Source organism: Macrotis lagotis, chromosome 1 (genome assembly GCF_037893015.1).
Source record: "Macrotis lagotis isolate mMagLag1 chromosome 1, bilby.v1.9.chrom.fasta, whole genome shotgun sequence".
NCBI classification, from domain to species: Eukaryota; Metazoa; Chordata; class Mammalia; order Peramelemorphia; family Peramelidae; genus Macrotis; species Macrotis lagotis.
In genome coordinates this window covers 443,543,719-443,563,890 of record NC_133658.1, presented here as the reverse complement: position 1 = coordinate 443,563,890, position 20,172 = coordinate 443,543,719, and the positions used below count along the sequence as shown (strand labels likewise).

The window sequence follows — 20,172 nt, the reverse complement described above, 5'->3', positions numbered from 1 at the left end:
TATATGGTATTGGTCCAGATAATTCATAGAATTTACCTGTAAATTCATTCTGTTCCTGGGTAGTTTTTTTCTTTGAAAATTCTTTTATGACTAGTTGAATTTTTTTCCTAAGATTGGTTTATTTAAGTTCTTTATTACCTATTCTATTAATCTAGGTATTTCATATTTTGTAATATTCAACCTTTTCATCTACATTGTTAGTTTATTGAAATCTAGTAAGTCAAAATAGGTTTTGATCATTCCCTTTTTTCTCATGTTCATGTTATGAATTTTCCTTTTATTCTTTTCAATTTTCACAACATTTTTTCCTTCTTAATTTACTCAGATTGCTTAATATTTTGTCTTTTTGTTAGTATTTTAAAATGTATTTAAAATTTATTTATTTATTTATTTGTTAACATTTTAACATTTTATTTGTATATAATTGGAAAACAAAATAAATTAAGAAGGAAAAAATTCTATAATTTTCCCTCCCCTCCCTTCCCTCTTCGCCCCCAACAGAAGACTGACAGTCTCTACATTGTTTCCATGCCATACATTGATGTAAATTGAATGTTATAAGAGTAAACATAAGAATAAACCAAAAAACCCTCCCCCCCAAGAAGATGAGAAACCTCAAGGAGAGAGAGAGAGAAATTGATCTTCAGTGTGTGTGTTCAGATTTCAATGCCTCTGTCTCTGGGGTGAGTTGCTTTCTTTATCATAAGTCTACCAGAGAAGTTGCTTCAATATTGTCCCCACAATTGCTGTTATTAGATGTATCTCCACTCTATTTCTCCCCACTCTCATTTATTCTATTCTTTCTCTCCTTTTGTCCTGGCTCTATCCAAAAGTGTGTTGAATCTGAGTACCCTCTCCCTTGATCTTCCCTCTTTTCTATCACCTATTCCCCCTTTCCTCCCCCCATTCCCCCTCATCTCATCCCTGTCCTCTCATCCTTCTCCAGGGCAAGATAGATTTCCTCACCCTATTAAATGTGTATGTCATTTCCAATGAGAATGAAGCTTCACTTATTCCCCCTTCCCTTCTGCCCCTCCACTCCATTGAAAAAGCTTTTTCTTGACTCTTATGTGAAATCTCTCAGTTTCTTCTTCATCTCCCTTTCCTTCCCCCCAGTACTTTCTCCCATCACCTATTGACTCCATCCCTTTACCATATCATACCATTATATTCCTTCTAACAGCTCTTATAAATGAGAAAGTTCATATGAGTTATCAATATCTTCTTCTCATGCAGAAATACAGACAGTTCAACATCATCAAGTTCCTCCCTCTCTTACACTCCCTCTATGGTTCACCAGATTCCTGTACTTGGAGAACAAACTTTCTGTTCAGCTCTGGTTGTTTCAATAGGAAAGTTTGAAAGTCCCCTGTTTCATTGAAAGTCCATCTTTTCCCCTGAAAGAGGATGTTCACTTTTGCTGGGTAGTTGATTCTTGGTTGTAAACCAAGATCTTTGGCCTTCCTGAATATCATATTCCAATCCCTATGAGCCCTTAATGTAGATGCTGCCAGATCCTGTGTAATCTTGACTATGGAGCCTCGGTAGTTGAATTGTTTGATTCTGGCAGCTTTTAGAATTTTCTCTTTGATTTGGGAGTTTGGGAATTTGGCTATAATATTAATGGAAATTTTTCTTTTGGGAACTCTTTCAGGAGGTGACTGGTGAATTCTCTCAATTTCTATTTTACCCTCAGCTTCTAGGATCAGCTTTTAGAATTTTCTCTTTGATTTGGGAGTTTGGGAATTTGGCTATAATATTAATGGAAATTTTTCTTTTGGGAACTCTTTCAGGAGGTGACTGGTGAATTCTCTCAATTTCTATTTTACCCTCAGCTTCTAGGATCTCAGGGAAATTTTGCTGTATTATTTCTTGAAAAATGAAGTCTAGGCTCTTCTCCTGGTTGTGGCTTTCAGATAGCCCAATAGTTTTTAAATTGTTTCTTCTGGATCTTTTTCGAGGTCAGTTGTTTTTCCACTGAGATATTTCACATTTTCTTCTAATTTTTGTCTCTTTTGGAAGAGTTTTATTTCTTCCTGCTTTCTTGCAAAGTCATCAGCTTCCTTTAGTTCCATTTTGCATTTGAAGGAGTTATTTTCTTCAGAGAGCTTTTTTATCTCCTTTTCCAACTGGCCAATTCTGCTTTTTAAGACATTCTTCTCCTCATTTGCCTTTTGTTTCGCTTTTTCTGTTAGGCCTAAACTGGTTTTAAACATATCATTTTCTTCAGTATTGTTTTATATATCTTTCACCAAGCTTTTGATTTGGTTTTCAAGATTTTTCTGCATTGCTCTCATTTCTCCTCCCAATTTTTCCTCCCCCTCCCTTAATTGCTTTTCCATTAAAGATTTTATTTATTTTGAGTTTTACATTTTTTCCCCTAATCTTACATCCCTCCCCCCACCCCCACAGAAGGCAATTTGTCAGTCTTTACATTGTTTCCATGTTATACATTGATCCAAATTGCTTTAATTGCTTTTCAAAGTCTTTTTTGAGCTCATCCATAGTCTGAGCCCATTTTCTACTTCACTTGGAGGTTTTGGATAGGGAAGCTTCAATTTTATGGCTTCAATTTTATCGTCATCTGAGTATATGTTTTGATCTTCCATGGAACTAAAGTAATTCTCTATAGTCAGAGTCTTCTTTTTCTGTTGTTTACTCATTTCCTCAGCCCAAGACTAATTTACAGCACTTCCAAGGATTTGGGGTTGTTTTTCTGGGGGGGACACCCCACTGGGACCTTTATTCCTCCAAGTTCTTATGCTCTCTAGCCATTTGATATGTAGATGACCACAGCCCTACCCTCTGCCCTGGGGCTATAAGGAGATATCCAGCTTGGTTATTTAGTATGGAAGCCCAAACTGCAACCTGAGTCTGAGTGTAGGCTAGCAGTGGAGTCCTACCCCAGGGAGAACAGAGAAATCTCTGCAGGCTTCCCTTACTGTCTCTGGGGGTGCAGGCTGCGTTCTCCAGATTCTTGCTGCAGATTCTGCAGCCTGTGCTCCTCAGTCCACACTCATTCTGGTGGAGCAGAGTTCTCTCACTGCCCCTTCAACCTGTTGCTAGTGATCTCTGGGCTGGGCTGGGCTGGGCTGTGCTGCAACAACTGGTCCTGGGGAAACACACCTTTCCCAAGGAACTTCTAAGTTATCTTGGACTGGGAAAATATATCACTCAGTCTTTCTGTAGGTTCTGCCCTTCTAAATTTTGGCTACAGCCATCCTTTGTTTTTGGGGGGTTTGGGGTGTCGGAGTTCCTGGGATAAGTTGCCCTCATGCCACCATTTTGGCTCTGCCCCTCATTTTGCATCTCTTAAAATTTATTTAATATCTAGTCATGAGGTTTCTGAAACAAGCTTTGATCTCTTTCATTTTTTAATCTTGAATAATATTTTCCAATATTTTTTGATGTCTTCCTCCTCCTGCCCCTTTGTTTTGCAATATGTCAGTGTACAGGTTGACTTGACTTGGAGAATCTTAACAAATTTTTTTGGGGGGATGGCAGTGTTGAATTCTTCGTGGAACTCCTATACTTCATTTTCTGCAAAAGATAAATTGTAATATCTTCTTAGTTCTCTTCTTACTTTTATTCATCATGAGCAATAAAAGGGGAGATGACTAAATTTTCCAAGCAATGATCTTTCTTGATACTTTTGAGGGATGATGAAACCAAACCATGCCTATTTAATTTACTTCTCCAAAGAAAACCAGTGAGCTATTCTTCCATTTATTCTACCTTACTAGTGTCTTTTAGTTTCATTTGTGGTGAAGGGATATCAATGTCATTATTTCTTCCAAATATCATTATTTTCCTCCATTGCTATATATATCAGTTTTTTAGACAATAGGCTCCCATTTAGAGTTCTTATAAAGCTTATATCATAAATAAAACTATGATTTAGCATCCTCTTCCTTTTTTTCTTCTGACACTGTCTAGCAAATGGAAAAGTTGTGATAATAGTGGAGAACAACTCAGAAATAAGAATTACTTTGCATTTTTTTTCATGTTTTCTGGTGACCAGTCTAGTTTTTATAATAGATGCATTCCATCTCCTAAAGATAAAAATAGCTATCATTGTCACTGTCAGTCTTTCACTTGCACTGGGACCATGCTAAAAGCCTTTTTTGTCAGCAACAAAATTTTAGCCAATGGCACAAATATGTCCCAGTGAGAAATGAATTTGTTAGTATTTGATTTAACACAACAAATATTAGAGATCAAACTCTCTGTTGTTGGAGGGTTAGAGGTGGTGTGACATAGAAAGATGGTAAATTGGAGGGAAAAATTTAAAATGCCTGTTTTATTTAATCTGAGTTAGTATGATAAAGGGGATATAGTAGAAGACTTGAGTTAAAATAACTCTGCTACTATGTAATTTTAGGGGAGTTACTTAACCTCCTTGGGCCTCAGTTTTATCATCTATAAAATGAGAGTTTGGCACTGAAGTTTCTGCTTGTGCTAGATCTACAATCTTATTATTCTTATCTGAAAGTCAGTATGTTAACCAATAACCAATAGGATTAATCCTAAAGTTGGATTATCCCCCTGGTCACATCACTACTACTAATATTGCTGAAATTTACATGTTAAAAAAAAGGAAAATTATATAGCAGAATAATGTAAAGAGTATGTGGGTGGGGGGTTACTATTTTTTGTTTTTATTTTGCCTATTTAAGTTTTATATTTTTTATATTTATGTCCATATGTGCCTGTGATTCATAGGAAGGCAAGAATAGATCACTAATGTCTCCTTCCCATCCCTTTCTCCAAGGGAAACTTGTTTTCTAACCAGAAGGAGGCTAGGGCTGGAGGCTCTCACCTCTGCTAGAAAGGCTAGAATATGTTCCCTTAAATATAGTTAATCTAGGGTAAATAGTAATTAGCACAAGATTCCCTTTTGATCTCTGTCATTCAAGTCTTAATTCAGATATCACTCAAGTTAAAATTCCCAGAAGTTTCCAATATAGCAAGCTGGGGAGAGTTTATAATAGGATTTGGCAGGTCTTTACATGTCACTTCTGAGACTTCAAGGACTTGAAGAGAGATTGGAATAGCATGCCTTATCTGAAAGTTGAAAACTCGAAGAGAAGGAAGAGATCTTTTTTTAAACTTCTCACCAACTTCTTCTCTCACCAAAGTGACAATTTGGAACTAGAAATTGTGTCATGCGCTTAACAATTACCCAGGTGTGACCCTGGGCAAGACACTTAACCCTTGCATAAAAAAAAAAAAATTGTGTCATGACTCCTAGTTCAAGTACTATACCATACTATCTTTCTGTTTATTATTATAACAACAAAAATCTACATTCACTTTAATCTTGATTAAGATCTAGGAAGTGTATAAAATGATTTCAAGTTCCTTTATAGTTATTCACAAAATAGAGAAGCTTATCCAGGAGAGTGACTGGCCTAGGGTCTATGTCATATGAGAACTTATGGAAAGAAGTGAAGGTTCTGGCTTGGGGAGAATGCTTGGGAGACAGAAAAGCTTATTTTTGTATACTTGAATGACTATTATGTAGAAGATGAATTTAAGTTGTTCTATTTGGTTTCAGAAGGAAGAACTAGGAGCAATGACCAAAGAGTTGCAAATAAATTGGGGTTTTATGTCAGTAGATAATTCTTAGTAATTAGAGCTATCTCAAAGTAGAATGGGTTGCTTAAATGGGTTAGACAGGGTTGTAGCTTCTTTTTCTCTGGAGATTTTTTAAACAAAGGCTGTATGACCACCTGGGAATTCTTCTTATGTATGTACTGGACTAGCTGGCCTGTGTAGTCCCTTCCAACTCTTTAATTCTGTACGAGGTGGTGGAAAAATGCCCATAATTGCCTGACCTATTAGAAGTAAAAAAAAATTCTCCCAATACTTTTTAGAATGAATGTTTCACAGTCAGATGATGTGCAAATTTCCAGGGTCATTTGGACTACTCACAATGATTTTGATAAGTCTCAAATGAAAATTAGTCCAGTCAAGTGTTTTTCTTCATAAGAGTTAACATTTTTTTAACTAGTCCTTTGGTAGTTCTTTTAATTTCAAGAAATGTATGCTGTACTGTGGAAAATCAGTAAAAATCCCTCCAACTTCTAGAACTTTCTGAAAGTGTTTGTTTTCTAAGAATTAAGTAAACTGTTTCACAGAAATATTTGCTAGTGTTGTTTTCCATTTTCAACTACACTTTGCTTTGTGTTCAGTAAATTAATCCTGTTCTTGATGTCACTACAACATCATTTGCAATATCTCTAACAATCTAACAATTATCTTTAAGATGTTTTCTTGGAGTCATATCTTATCTGCAATAGAGTTTGAATATTTGGCAGTTCAGCTCAAGGAAGGACCTTAGTGTTTGGTACCTTATCTTGCCAGGTGATCTTCAGAATCTTCTTAAGACAGTTCAAATGGAAGCAATTCAGTTTCTTGGCATGGTGCTGGTATACTACCCAGGTTTCACAGACATACAACAATGAAGTCAGCACAACTGCTCTCTAGACCTTCAATTTGGTAAGCAGTCTAATTCTACTTGTCTTCCATACTGTCCTTCAGAGCCTCCCAGTGAGCTAGTTCTGGTAATACATGTAATCAACCTTATCATCAACATCCCTAGATAGTATACTGCCAAGGTAAGTAAACTTATCTACAGCATTCAGAATTTCTCCAGTTGCTGTAATCAATGTTCCACCCACATATGGTATGGTGCCAGCTGGTGGAAAATCTGTTTTTTTGTTGTTAATGGATATGCAAAAATTAGCACTAGCATTGTTTGATCCATACTTTGTTGCATCTCAGACTTTGTTGCATTCAGCACTGCATTGAGTGCACAGTCATCTGTGAACAAAAAGTCAACTTTACTATAATTTTCCATAAACCCTGATGACTGACACAGTCAGATGTTGTATATACATCTTTGTTCTGATCCTGGCCTTTCAGTTGGAATTGCTGAGCAGCACACTCTTTATCGACTGTTCCTTGGTCCTTTCTGAAGCCACACTGACTGTCATTCTTGAATTCCTGGGGGGATAACCCAGAAAAATTCAGTCAACTTTTATATGAGCAGTGGACTCTCTACCTTGTAAATCTCCGCTAGACTAGAATTAACACCAGGTGAAAGGAATTTAATGACATTCAAAACCTCTTCTTCAAAAACAAACTAGATGTTTTCTATTACATTAAATTAAAAAGCTTTTGCACAGATAAAACCACTGTAACCAAGATCTAAAGAAATGTAGTAAATTGGGAGACAATCTTTACAACTAATGATTCTGACAAAGGACTCATTTCTAAAATATACAGAGAACTGAGTCATATTTTAAAAACAAAAATCCATTCCCCAATTGACAAATGGTCAAAGGATATGCAAAGGCAATTTATAGATGAGGCAATCAAAGCAATCCATAGTCATATGAAAAATTGCTCTAAATCATTAATTATTAGAGAAATGCAAATTAAAGCTTCTCTGAGGTACCACCTCACACCTCTCAGACTGGCCAATATGACCACAAAGGATAATGATCATTGTTGGAAGGGTTGTGGGAAATCTGGGACACTATTACACTGCTGGTGGAGCTGTGAACTCATCCAAACTTTCTGGAGAGAAATTTGGAACTACACCCAAAGGGCAACAAAAATGAGCATACCTTTTGACCTAGCAATACCACTACTGGGTCTATACCCTGAAGAGATGATGAAAAAGGGTAAAAACATCACTTGTACAAAAATATTCATAGCAGCCCTGTTTGTGGTGGCAAAGAATTGGAAATCAAGTAAATGTCCTTCAATTGGGGAATGGCTTATCAAACTGTGGTATATGTACATCATGGAATACTATTGCTCTATTAGAAACCAGGAAGGATGGGTTTTCAGGGAAGTCTGGGGGGATTTGTGTGAACTGATGCTGAGTGAGATGAGCAGAACCAGAAACACACTGTATACCTTAACAAGAACATGGGGCTGATGTTCAACCTTGAAGGACTTGCTCATTCCATCAGTGCAGCAATTGGGAACAATTTTGGGCTGTCTGCAAAGGAGAGTGTCATCTGTATCTAGATAAAGAGCAAGACAGAGGTGGATAAATAATAAAATAGTGCTCCAGAATCTTGGTAAAGATTTGAATCAATTGGTGATTGGATCAGTGTATCTGGCATATATATTATTGCAGTTCCCCAAGGAGTATTGTTCTTTTCAATACACAGGGAAACATTGAGTGATAGTAGGGCATATTGTGAATGCACCTCTGTCTTCTACTAACTACTTGCTCAGATTGTAGAAATTTGCCATAAAGAGAAAATACTGGGACACTGAAGTAATTGTAAGGAGAGGAGACAGACAAGATGTGAGAGTCACAAAGGCAATGTGTGGTGCAGAGTGATGGACTGATCACAGACTAATCCTTTCCAAGCTAAATATTCACATTCAGTCATAGTGGTGGCTTCCAGGAGAATTAAAGTCAAGAGATTGTCTCTTTGAGTGGGAACAGTTTGTTGCTGAGCCAATACACAGTTGGCAACAGTGGAGCAGAAAAAGAGTGTGCAGCTTTCAGAGATTTGGTGTATGGCATTGCATTTGCTCATCTAGGTCAGAACACTCACAAACATCAAGACTGCTCTGATGAAAATGATGGGGAAATACAGAAGCTGCTAAATGAAAAGTGAGAACTCCACAGGATTTACCAGCAGGTTAGTTCATCCAAAGTAAAGTAAAAATGAAGTTTAAAGAGATGAAGGACTCTTGGCTCAATAAGAAAGCAGATGAAATTCAGTTTTATGCAGACAGTAATAATCCAAAGTGCTTTTATGATGCCCTGAAGGCTATTTATGGGCCAAAGATCTTTGGTGCATCTCAACTACTCAGTGCTGATAGAACCGTATTGTTTAAAGATTGAGACATGATCCTAGAGAGATGGATTGAACATTTCCATGGTGTTAATGCAATGCAGAAGGCAATGACTTTTTGCTTCAAGTTGTGGTCAATCAGGTGGCAAAGCACCTGATACTGATTCTATTCCAGCTGAGATATACAAGGTGTGGGGGTCAATTGCTCATCCAAAACTGACTGAAATTTTCCAGCTTATATGACATGAAGAAGTTGTCCCCCAAGAATTCAAGGTTGTTTTATTTTCCATCTCTATAAAGGTAAAGGAAATAGATTGTCTTGTGACAATCATAAGGGTGTTTCTCTTTTAGTCATCACTGGTATGATTCTTGCCTGAGTCCTTCATCTGGAAGATGTTCACCTACCTGAGAGCCAGAGTGACTTCAGAAAGGGTTGAAGAACAGTCAATATTGTGTTTACTGTCCAATGACTTCAGGAAAAATGCCAGGAGCAGAATAGCCTGTATGCATCATTTGTAGATCTGGCCAAGCCCTAAGATACTGTTAGCGTGAGGGTTCATGGAAATTTGTCAAAATTTGGTTGCCTGGAGAAGTTCATTAGTATTGTATGTCAGTTCCATGATGGCATGCATGCTCAGATGCTAGATAGCAGACGATGCTTTCATGATTTCCTGGGCACCAATAGAGAAAAACAAGGATGTGTCCTTGCTCCCATGTTTTTATCTTAAGGTTTTCAGCCATGTTATCAAATGTCTTCACTGAGGATGAATATGGCCTCAAGGTCATCTACCACACTACCAGTAAATTCTTCAACCTGAAAAGACTGTACAAGCCAAGACCAAAGTGAAGGGGGGGTATTAGTGCATGATCTTCTGTTTGCACTCAATGCAAATTCTGAAACTGAGATGCAACAAAGTATGGATTGATTTTCTGCTGCTTGTGCTAATTTTGCCCAAACAATTAACACCAAGAAAACACAGGTACTCCATCAGCCAGCACCACACCAGACTCATGTGGAACCATCAATTAAGCAAATGAAGAAGTACTGTGGACAAGTGTACTTACCTTGGCAACGTCCTTTCCAAGGAGGTATACATTGATAATGAGATTGACACTTGCCAGAGCTAGTTAGTTTTTGGAAAGCTCCAAAAGAAAGTGTGGTAGAGAAGAGGTATTAGACTGACTACCAAACTGAAGATCTACAGAGTCGCTGTGCTAACCTCATTGAGATATGTCTGTGAAACCTGGACAGTCTACCAGCACCATGACTGGAAACTGAATTGTTTCCATTTAAATTGTCCTAGGAAAATTCTGACTACCTGGTAGGAGGAGACACCAGATGCTGAGGTCCTTTCTCAAACTTCATTCACTAAATGAGTAATTGAAACAGCTCAAATGTAATGTGACATATATAAGTTTAAACATCCCAGGTGTTCACATATACTATTTGTGCCCAATTTGTATTAGAGCATTCTGAGGTCAAATTGATCTGATCAGCCAGAGTCAGGCACACTGTAATTTGTCTAAACATAGCAATATCATTTTGTTGTTCTTTGATAATGAAGTACTAAGAACCTACTAACCAACCAAAAACAACATATAAAGGAGGATAAAATATCCTACTTTAAAATATCAGGTAAGAGTCACAGTTGTCAACCAAACATGCAGGAACAATTCTGCTTCATAGTTAGCACAGGAATAGCCAAGTGGGAAACACTCCTGTTCAAAAGGAACATAATGGGAAAAATAGAGCCAGAAGGATTTTGCCATAGGCTAGGTCAGGGTCATCCTCTCAGCTTTTTCTCAGATGCAGACCATCACCTATAACAGTTTAAGACATTTCTCTCAAATGATGGGTTACTAATTGAATGATCCATCAGACATTTATAACTGAATTCAAACCTCAAAGCAAAATCAGTTCCAGTTCTAAGAACTTTAACTTCATTTGGCAAATTTTACCAATTGCAGTTTAAATCTAGATAGTTAATTTTCTTCTCATAGAATTGCAATGAGCAATAAAAGTTTACCAGGACTCAAATCTTTATCTATGTAGTATGCATGTGTATATACATGTTTGTATATATACCTGTATACATGTATATTATTGCGTATGTGTATATGTATATGTATATATATATATATATATATGATTTCATTCAACATTCTTCAATTTTACTTCTTTTCTCATGTTTAAATTTGTCCTGATATAAAGGCTTAGTAGATATAAAGATTAGCAGAAATCATTTCCATATTATACATAAGCTTGTAAATCCTCAGCAAGCCAAGTTCATTGTTTAGGAATTCCATAACCCTAGCTTATTTTCCAAGGCTGATCACCTTGACCATACACAAAGTTTCCAGGAACCTGATACATTTACAAAATAATGGGACAGGATGGGGACCCCATGGAAAAGACTGAGTCTGTTGGCCTTATCTGCCCACCCCATCTATCCTGCTATGAGCTGTGCTTTTTGAGACTCCCATTCCTTTTTCATGCACATAATCAGTTACCAAATTTAAGTTTCAGCATTATGACAATAACTTTAAATAACTTACACTTTCATAAGTGATAATCAAGTAATTGTAGATGTAGCTTCCTTTTAATTTCAGGCAAAGGTGGAAATATTCAGTACCCTTAAATGATAGTTACAAAATACTTTAAAACTGGGGTTAGCAGAGTTGATATTTAAACCAGCATAACAAGTTTAAAATAATTTTCCACAATCTTTTAATTTCTTTCAGCTCATATGTAATAGATACATATGTATTTAATATCCATGTTGTAAAAAGTTGCTCAATTTAACTGATACAAAAATTGACCAATTTGCAGAATATAAAAAAAAAAATTATGATGTGTTTGAAACTTAAAACAATTCCATTACTGATAAGGTGACTCTAATCCAGTTGTATGCATTTACAAAATACCTTACGCAGAAAAGCAAGTGTCTCATCACCATTGGCACTGTAAACTGTTCACATTTAAAAACCCCCATATAAAATTATTACCTATGAAGAAATTACTTCTAATTAAGGAACCAATACAGTTAATATTTAGTGTTTGCACCATGCCAGACATGGTGAAGTAAACTGAGACAAATAAAGGTAAAGAAACTAGCTTAAAATCAACCAGTTGGGGCGGCTAGGTGGCATAGTGGGTAGAGCACCGGACTTGGAGTCAGGAGTACCTGGTTTCAAATCTGGTCTCAGACACTTAATAATTACCTAGCTGTGTAACCTTGGGCAAGCCACTTAACCCCATTTGCCTTGCAAAAACCTAAAAAAAAAAAAATCAACCAGTTAACAAGTTTCAGATCCATGCATTTTCCCAATGAGTCTTTTTTTGGGCAAGGCAAATGGGGTTAAGTGGCTTGCCCAATGCCAAACAGCTAGGTAATTATTAAGTGTCTGAGGCTGGATTTGAACTCAGGTACTCCTGACTCCAGATCTGGTGCTCTATCCACTGCGCCACCTAGCCTCCCCTACCCACCCTCCCAGTTAGTCTTAATGCCAAATAGTATAATATATTGTGATTTATCTTAAACAAATTCAATCTTTCAACATACTTAACCTATCTTTCATTTTTATATACCTGTCTTATATAGGTCAAAAATCTGAACCTCCTTATACCTTTCATTTTTCACTCAAGCCTTTATTAGTTTTCCTTTCAAATCCTCCAAACCAACTACTCAGACAACACAACTTTTCTTGTCTTGTTCAATCATATTTCAGACTGTATTTATTCCATTGATTTTTCCTTCATAATTTTAGCATATATTTTAGTATATATTGTTGTTAAACAAACCCAATGATTTATTAAAGCCAGTTTCCCAGTTGTATAATTAAATTCAAGTAACCCCCTCCATTTATTCTTAATTACAAATTTACTTATCACACCATAATTCCTTCTTTCCATGATTTGTTAAATTTCAAGAATTCCTTAAATGTTGGAGACACCAAAAATCCTTTAAAGATGCTCTTAGCCCTTACACAAATCTTTAACAGCTTATAAAACTTGGTCTATTCAAGTTATAGTAAAGTTTTTGCAAAAGTATTTGCAAAAGTATTTTGCAAAAGTATTTGCAAAAGTAGCAACAAAACATTTTCAAATACTTTTTGTAAGCAAGCTCATCTTGTATGGTAAGGAGAACGATTTTTGTAGAATCAAATTTCTGAAGATTCAAATACAGAATAGGAGACTCATAATTTATTGCAAGATTACCAGTTTCATAGTACACATCCCAATTCAAAAAGTTACATTTATATTGATTTTAATTTAAATGAACTCTTAAGTATCAAATTACCTTTTGATTGTGTCCTAGTTCATAAAAGAACTTTCCTTTACAAAAACACAGGCAGATCAACAATTTGGCAGCACTGAAAATTACTTGTTTAACCTAGACTTTATATCTCACCAATCATATGAATACCTGTAAATTTTAGGGCCAGATACCTATAAAATTTGGTTTGCAGTAGTCCCCTTATGGGAAACAGAGCCATCTGTGAACACATTAGTACTCATGGGGAATATACTCTGATATAAAATAACAGCAACAGAAATAGTCTTAATTTTATATTTCCAATTCATATACATATGTCTCCATATTCTTTTCAGTTTTTATGCTTAATTAGCTACCTTCAGCTGGGTTAACTGGGAAACCAGTATTTTTATTTATTTCTTCCTCTTAATTATCTGCTTCTAATAACCTTCTAATAACCTTCCCTTTCATGTTCACTTTCCTCAGCAACACTAGGAGGGGCAGTCACCTCCAACATCTGCTACCATCTGCCTTCCTTCCTTACCCAAACTAATGGAGCAAATATCTCTGTAAAGAGGGTCTATAGGTATTTTGGGGAGCATCCCCATATTCACATGGTAAGCCACATGCATCCAACACATGGGCCACCCTACTCCACATAGAAGTCCTAGACCATCCCGTATTTCCCCCTGTCTTGTCTCATCTCCTCTTATCATTTCTTTCATATCCTACCACCTATGCCTTTTGTTTTGCCTGAAAATCCCCTGCAGTGAGATATTCAGGGTACTCCCCCCCCCCCCAAACAAAGAGTCCAAAATGATTCCAAAAAAAGAGGCTGGGTAGCTCCAGATTGATGAGTAATTGAATAATCAAAGTGGGATACACACATCAAGGCAAATTGGAGTGGCTGCCAGATGATATATTTAGATCCCTGCAAAGACCATCCCCCCTCCAAAAAACAAAAGACAAAGGGATTATAGAGTAAGTTTGTACAGTTTGATTGATATTTTTGGATTTAGAAGTGCTCTCTCATAAAACTTATAAACTAAGGACTCTAACTAAATTTTCCAGTGACAGAACCCACAGAGGGACCCAGTGAGGCAGTTCTCCTACTCAAGGTAACCTGGAAAAGAACAGAAAGGCTCTGCTCTCTGGGGTTGGCGGGGCGGCCCGCCAGAGGGGTGGCGCACCAGAGTGAAAGAACTTCAGCCTCCGGGAGGCAGCCCCAGGGCGCTGGGAGCCACAGCTCACGGCAGCAGGGGAGTTTCCTGAACTACGACCCGGGAGCACTGGGCACAGATTGGGGGAATAGCAGGGGCAGGGGAACTCCTGCCAGAGCAAGTACCTGAAGCCCAGCCCTCAGGGCACACAGCCAGCAGCATGGCCAAGGCAGTACAGATCCAGGAAACAGAAGCAGGCAGCTCCAGTAAACAGGAGCCCCCAGGGCATGAGCCCATTGAACCTAGGGAGGGGAGTGAAGAGAGACTGCAGAGCTCTATCCTCTGCCTCTGGAACAGGACTCAGGATTCTGACCCCATTTAGATCCTGATCACAGTCTAGGCCCCCCCATAGAACAGCAGGGGCCCCCTCCACCTCAGCCCCATGGCAGAGGGGGGCCCTTGTGGTCATTCACAGACCAGGAGGGAGGACAGAACCTCGCACATTGAGATCCTTGTGGGGGTGTCCCAAAAGCTCAGGAAGCACCCCCAAAAGAGGCTCAGGCTGGGAAAAAATGAGCAAGCAGAGGGAAAAAAGAGGAACACCATTGAGAAATATTTTGCCTGTGAGCCCAAGAAGGATGAAAACACTCAGTCTGAAGATGAGGAAGCACAAGCTCCTCCTGCATCTAAAGACTCCAAGAAAAACAGAAATTAGGCTCAGGCTATGTCAGAGCCCAAAAAAGACTTTGAAAATCAAATGAGGGAATTAGAGGAAAAATTAGGAAAAGAAATGAGAGAGATTCAGGAACAACATGAAAATGAAGTCAGCAGCATAGTCAAGGAAATCCAAAAAAATGCTGAAGAAAATAGCATGCTAAAAAACAGATTAGGTCAAATGGATAAAACAGTTCAAAAAGTTACTGAGGAGAAGAATGCTTTAAAAAGCAGAATTGGCCAGATGGAAAAAGAAATAAGAAAACTCTCTGAGGAAAATAAATCCTTCAGACAAAGAATAGAACTCAGGGAGATTGATGAATTTACAAGAAATCAGGACTCAATACTTCAAAACCAAAAGAATGAAAAATTAGAAGAAAATGTAAAACATCTCATTGAAAAAATAACTGATATGGAAAACAGACTTAGGAAAGATAATTTTAAAATTATTGAAATACCTGAAAGTCATGATCAGGAAAAGAGCCTTGACATCATTTTCAAAGAATTACTACAGGAAAATTGCCCTGATATCCTAGAAGCAGAGGGCAAAATAGAAATGGAGAGAATCTACCGATCCCCCCAAGAAAGAGATCCCAAAAAAAGAACCCCCAGGAATATTATAGCCAAGTTCCAGAACTCCCAAGTCAAAGAGAAAATATTACAAGCAGCCAGAAGGACACAATTCAAATACTATAGAGCTGTAGTCAGGATCTCACAGGACCTAGCAGCAAATACGTTAAAAGCTCATAGGACTTGAAATATACCAGAAGGCAAAAGAGCTTAGAGTACAGCCAAGAATCAACTACCCAGCAAGGCTGAATGTCCTCTTTCAGGGAAAAAGATGGACTTTCAATGAACCAGGGGAATTTCAAATGTTCCTGTTGGAATGGCCAGAGCAGAACAGAAGGTTTGATCTTCAGATACAGGACTCAGGTGAAGCATAGAGAGTTGAGGAGAAGGGGAAAATATGAGGGACTTAATGATGATGAACTGCATGTATTTCTGTATAGAAAAATGGCACTGATAATACTCATATGAACCTTCTCAATTAACAGAGCAGGTAGAAGGAGCTTTTATAGATGAAGCACAGGAGAAAGCTGAATTTGAAGATAAAATATAGTGTAAAAATGGAGTCAATAGAAAAAAGGGAAATGTAATGGGAGAAAGAAAAAGGAGAGGGGGAATAGACCAAGATATTTTATATGACAAGATTTTTCTTTATTACAATGAGCTATTGCAATGATATGGAAGGGGGAAAGGCAAGGGGGAATGAGGGAACCTTTGCTCTCATCAGAGGAGGCTAGGAGAGGAAACAGCATATATACTCAATGCGGTATAGACATCTGGAGTAAGAAGGAGGTGGGGAACAGGGGGAAGGAGGGGGATGTGAATGAAGGAGGAGAGGATGGACCATGGGGGGGAGAGTGGTCAGATATAACACATTTTCTTTTTTACTTCTTGCAAGGGGCTGGGATTGGATGACCTGTCTGGGACCAAACGGCCAGGTGGATGCTGAACCTAAAACGGCCAGGTGGATGCTGAGCCTAAGTGGTAGTATGGGGGCTCAGGGCCTCTTGACCACAGGGCCAGGGATCTGTCTGCTGTGCCACTCAGATATCCTACAGCAGAGTCAGAGTGAAAGGAGAGAGAAAATATAGTACATGGCAGTGGAGAAATATGAAAGGAAGGAGTTGCGATCAGCAATGGCAACAGTGGAAAAATATGGAAGTAACTTTTGTGATGGACTTATGATAAAGAATGTGATCCACCCACGACAGAGTTGGTGCTGTTGGAACACAGACTGAAGCAAATTTTTATTATTATTGTTATTTGGGGCGGGGTTGTAGGGCAAATGGGTCTGGGTGGCCTGCCTGGGGCCGCTTAGCAGGGTTATCATTGGGTGTCTGAGGCCAGATTTGGACCAGTGCTCTGTCTGCCACCGAGCTGTCCCTATTATTACTACTATTTTATGTTATTTTGGGTCTTTTTTTTTTCTTTTTGGGGTTTTTGCAGGGCAGTGGGGTTGGGGTGGCTTGCATGTCACACATCTGGGTGATTGTTGGGTGTAAGGGGCCAGATATAGGCTCAGGTGCTCCTGGCTCCAGGGCTGGTGCTCCATCCACTGAGCCACCTGGCCATACCTACAATTATTACTATTATTTTTTTAATTTTAATTTTAATTTTTTTATCCCCCCTTTACTTTATTGCTCAAGCAAGTCTATATTTTGGGGGGGGGTATTTTGTTTACTCTTAAACAAGAATATTTTATTAGTGTATAAAAAACCATTATTTGTACAAAATGAGAATAAATAAATATTAAATTTTAAAAAAAGTAAAATATTTTTGGATTTACTCTGCTCAGTCATGTGTTTGGGTGCCAGACATTAGACCTGTTTAGGAAGAAGTCCTGGACATGCAAGGCTGTGTCATGCTTCTGTCAGTGTGTGTGGGGGGGGGGGGGCACTCATGTTAATCTTGGTTTGGATTATTCATGGCTTTCACTGATAGAAACTTCATTATTATTATTATTATCATTATTATTATTATTATTATTACTTTCACTAATAGGGACCCTAAAATTCTGGGTGAGAGGTTGGACTATTATTTGTTGACAAATGATGCCTCCAAATAAAATGTATCAAATGTTTTTAAAGTAACAACAGCAATAAACCCACTACAAAGCACAGAAGGAAGGGATATCATCTTCAGAAGGATAGAAGAGGAGAGTACTTAAAATTTTTTTAAAATAATAATTCATTTCTGCCAATTGCAAATTGTTTCTCCTCAAAAAACAATTTTTTAAGGTTTTTTTTTTTGCAAGGCAAATGGGGTTAAGTGGCTTGCCCAAGGCCACACAGCTAGGTAATTATTAAGTGTCTGAGACCAGATTGGAACCCAGATACTCCTGACTCCAGGGCCAGTGCTTTATCCACTGCACCACCGAGCTGCCCCACCAAACAATTTTTAACATTCATTTTTTTAAAATTTTCAGTTCCAAATTCTCTTCCTCTATCTTTCTTTCTCTGTTGTCAAGACAGTGAGGAATTTGATATAAGTTATTTTTGTATTAGTCATGGTGTGACAGAAAATACATACCAAAAATAAACCACCAGGAAATGATTCAATTTCTTTTTTAATTGATATTTTATTTTATTTTTCCCAATAATGTTATTAAAGTTTTTCAACATTTATCCACATGCATGTTCCTAGTTTTAAGTTACATAATTTCCTTCCACCCTTTCCTATCCACCCCATCTCTGAGATTATCTTCCAGTTTTACTAGATGTAAAATAACTACTAGTTATCTCACTATATCTTATATGTACCTAGTTATTTAATCACTCATTATTAAAATGAGAGCTCCTTTAAAATGAGAACACAATATGGTTGTTGGCTGACTATGACTTATTGACAATTCCTTAAAATCTATACTCTGTTCTCAAGAGTCTTAATCCTTCTAAAGGTAGGAAGCAGGGATACTTATCTCTCTGAAACTAAAATTCCTAGAATTGAGTTAATTTTCAGAATTTTTTCCTTGCCTAAAGGGAAAACATGTGAATAACCTCAAAGTCACAGGAAAAATGGTATGCATATGACTATATCTTTCTGAAATTCATTATGGATTTATTTTATTTATTCCTACTGTATACTTTGAGTGCCATAGAACAAATAAGAGAACCAGTTAGTTTGAATATTTCTAAATATTCACCAGTTCACCAGATCCAGGTGAACTTAACTGGATGACAACATGGAGGGGAAAAAAGTCCAACTTATAATGAGGTGTGTATTTCATATCTCCTATCTGTAATAAGATACGATACAATAATTAGTCATTGTAAGATGGTATCTTATTGATATGAGGAATATATAAATATATATGTACATAATATATATGACCAAAAGGAGGAGAATGAGTTTCAAAAGGGTCAGAAGTGGTAGAGATGTTAAAGAAAATAAAGACTTTAAAAAATTATTGGATTTGGATTCAGCAATTCATTGGACTGTGAGCTTCTTTATATAGTTCCTGGAATATTGTTTTATACGCACAATCATTAAATACTTTAATAATTAATTAAATACCTAGTGTTAAACATTAGGGCTAGAAAAAGAGGCAAAAGATAGTCCATGCTCCCAAGAAACTCACAGTTTAATGTGAGTATAAATAACAGTATAAATAACAAGAAAGAAGGCATTAATTAGAATTAAAAAGGGTTGGGAAAGGCTTCCTGAAAAAAGATGATATTTTGGTTGGGATTTTAAAGGAAGCTAGTGAAGTCAGTAGTTGAATAAGAGAAGACAGAACATTTGAGACTTTAAGAACAGCCTGAGAAAATGACCAGAGCAGAGAGGATTGTCTTGTTCCAAGATAGCCAGGATGCCAGTATCATTGCATTAAAGTGTATGTGGCTGAAAGAAGGGAAGAAGCCTGGAAAGGTAAGATAGGGTTCCTAGACTCTGACCTAAGGAAGTGTGTGTTTAGACAAGTTGATTTTAAGGTATCTACTAGTCATCCAGTTTGAGGTGTCTGAAAGGCAGTTAAGAGTTTAGAGGTCAACAGAGATATTAGGGCAGAATAAGTAGATCTGGTAATGAAATGCTTGGGAGCTGAGGAGATCACCAAGTGAAGTTAGTAAAGACAGAGAATTGTAAAAGGGCCCAGAACAGTGTGTGAGACACCTACTATTAGAGAATATAATCTGAATGGGGATCTACCGAAGGAAGCTGAGAAGGATGGTCAATTTAGGAGGAGAACCTAGACTGGTTAGAATCTAGAATAAAGGGTACAAGGTTTACCTTTGCAAACCATGATGGTTGAAGGAAATATAGTGGGGCAACATAGAAAACAGATTTTCTTCTAGGTGATAACATGACAGGCCATGCAACCTCCCTAAGGACAACATGCTTATTGAGATAGGGAGGAAGGTTTGGAAGGAGGAGGTGTATTTTGTAACAGCAAGAGTCTGTAGAATGGCTATTAGAATGCTTCATAACTTGTAGTGTCCTGCTTCCTGTGTCATACAGAAAATGGAGAGGTTCAGTGGGCAGCAAATAGTTTCACAACCAGGTCCCATATAACCTTTTGGTCTTACATATTGCTTCCCTTCCTGCATTCTATATTGACCTTTTGCTTTTCACTTGCATACAATTAAAATCCAGACTTGAAAAGGAAACAAAGATATTAAGCAGAAACACATAAAGAACAGGAAATAAATT

At 37.5% G+C, this 20,172-nt stretch overlaps 1 long non-coding RNA gene across 2 annotated transcripts in view; it reads left to right on the top strand.

Moving 5' to 3' along the window:
• LOC141519035 (uncharacterized) overlaps positions 1-17,236 on the top strand; it is a 41,470-nt gene extending 24,234 nt beyond the window's left edge. Inside the window, exons 2-3 of one of the 2 annotated variants that reach the window (XR_012477341.1) lie at positions 6,367-6,501; positions 16,424-17,236. This is a non-coding gene — a long non-coding RNA (uncharacterized LOC141519035). Of the gene's footprint in view, positions 1-6,366; positions 6,502-14,155; positions 16,302-16,423 lie in introns of those variants that run through there. The other variant, XR_012477343.1, reaches the window with a different exon arrangement.
• The last annotated feature ends 2,936 nt before the right edge of the window (positions 17,237-20,172 follow it).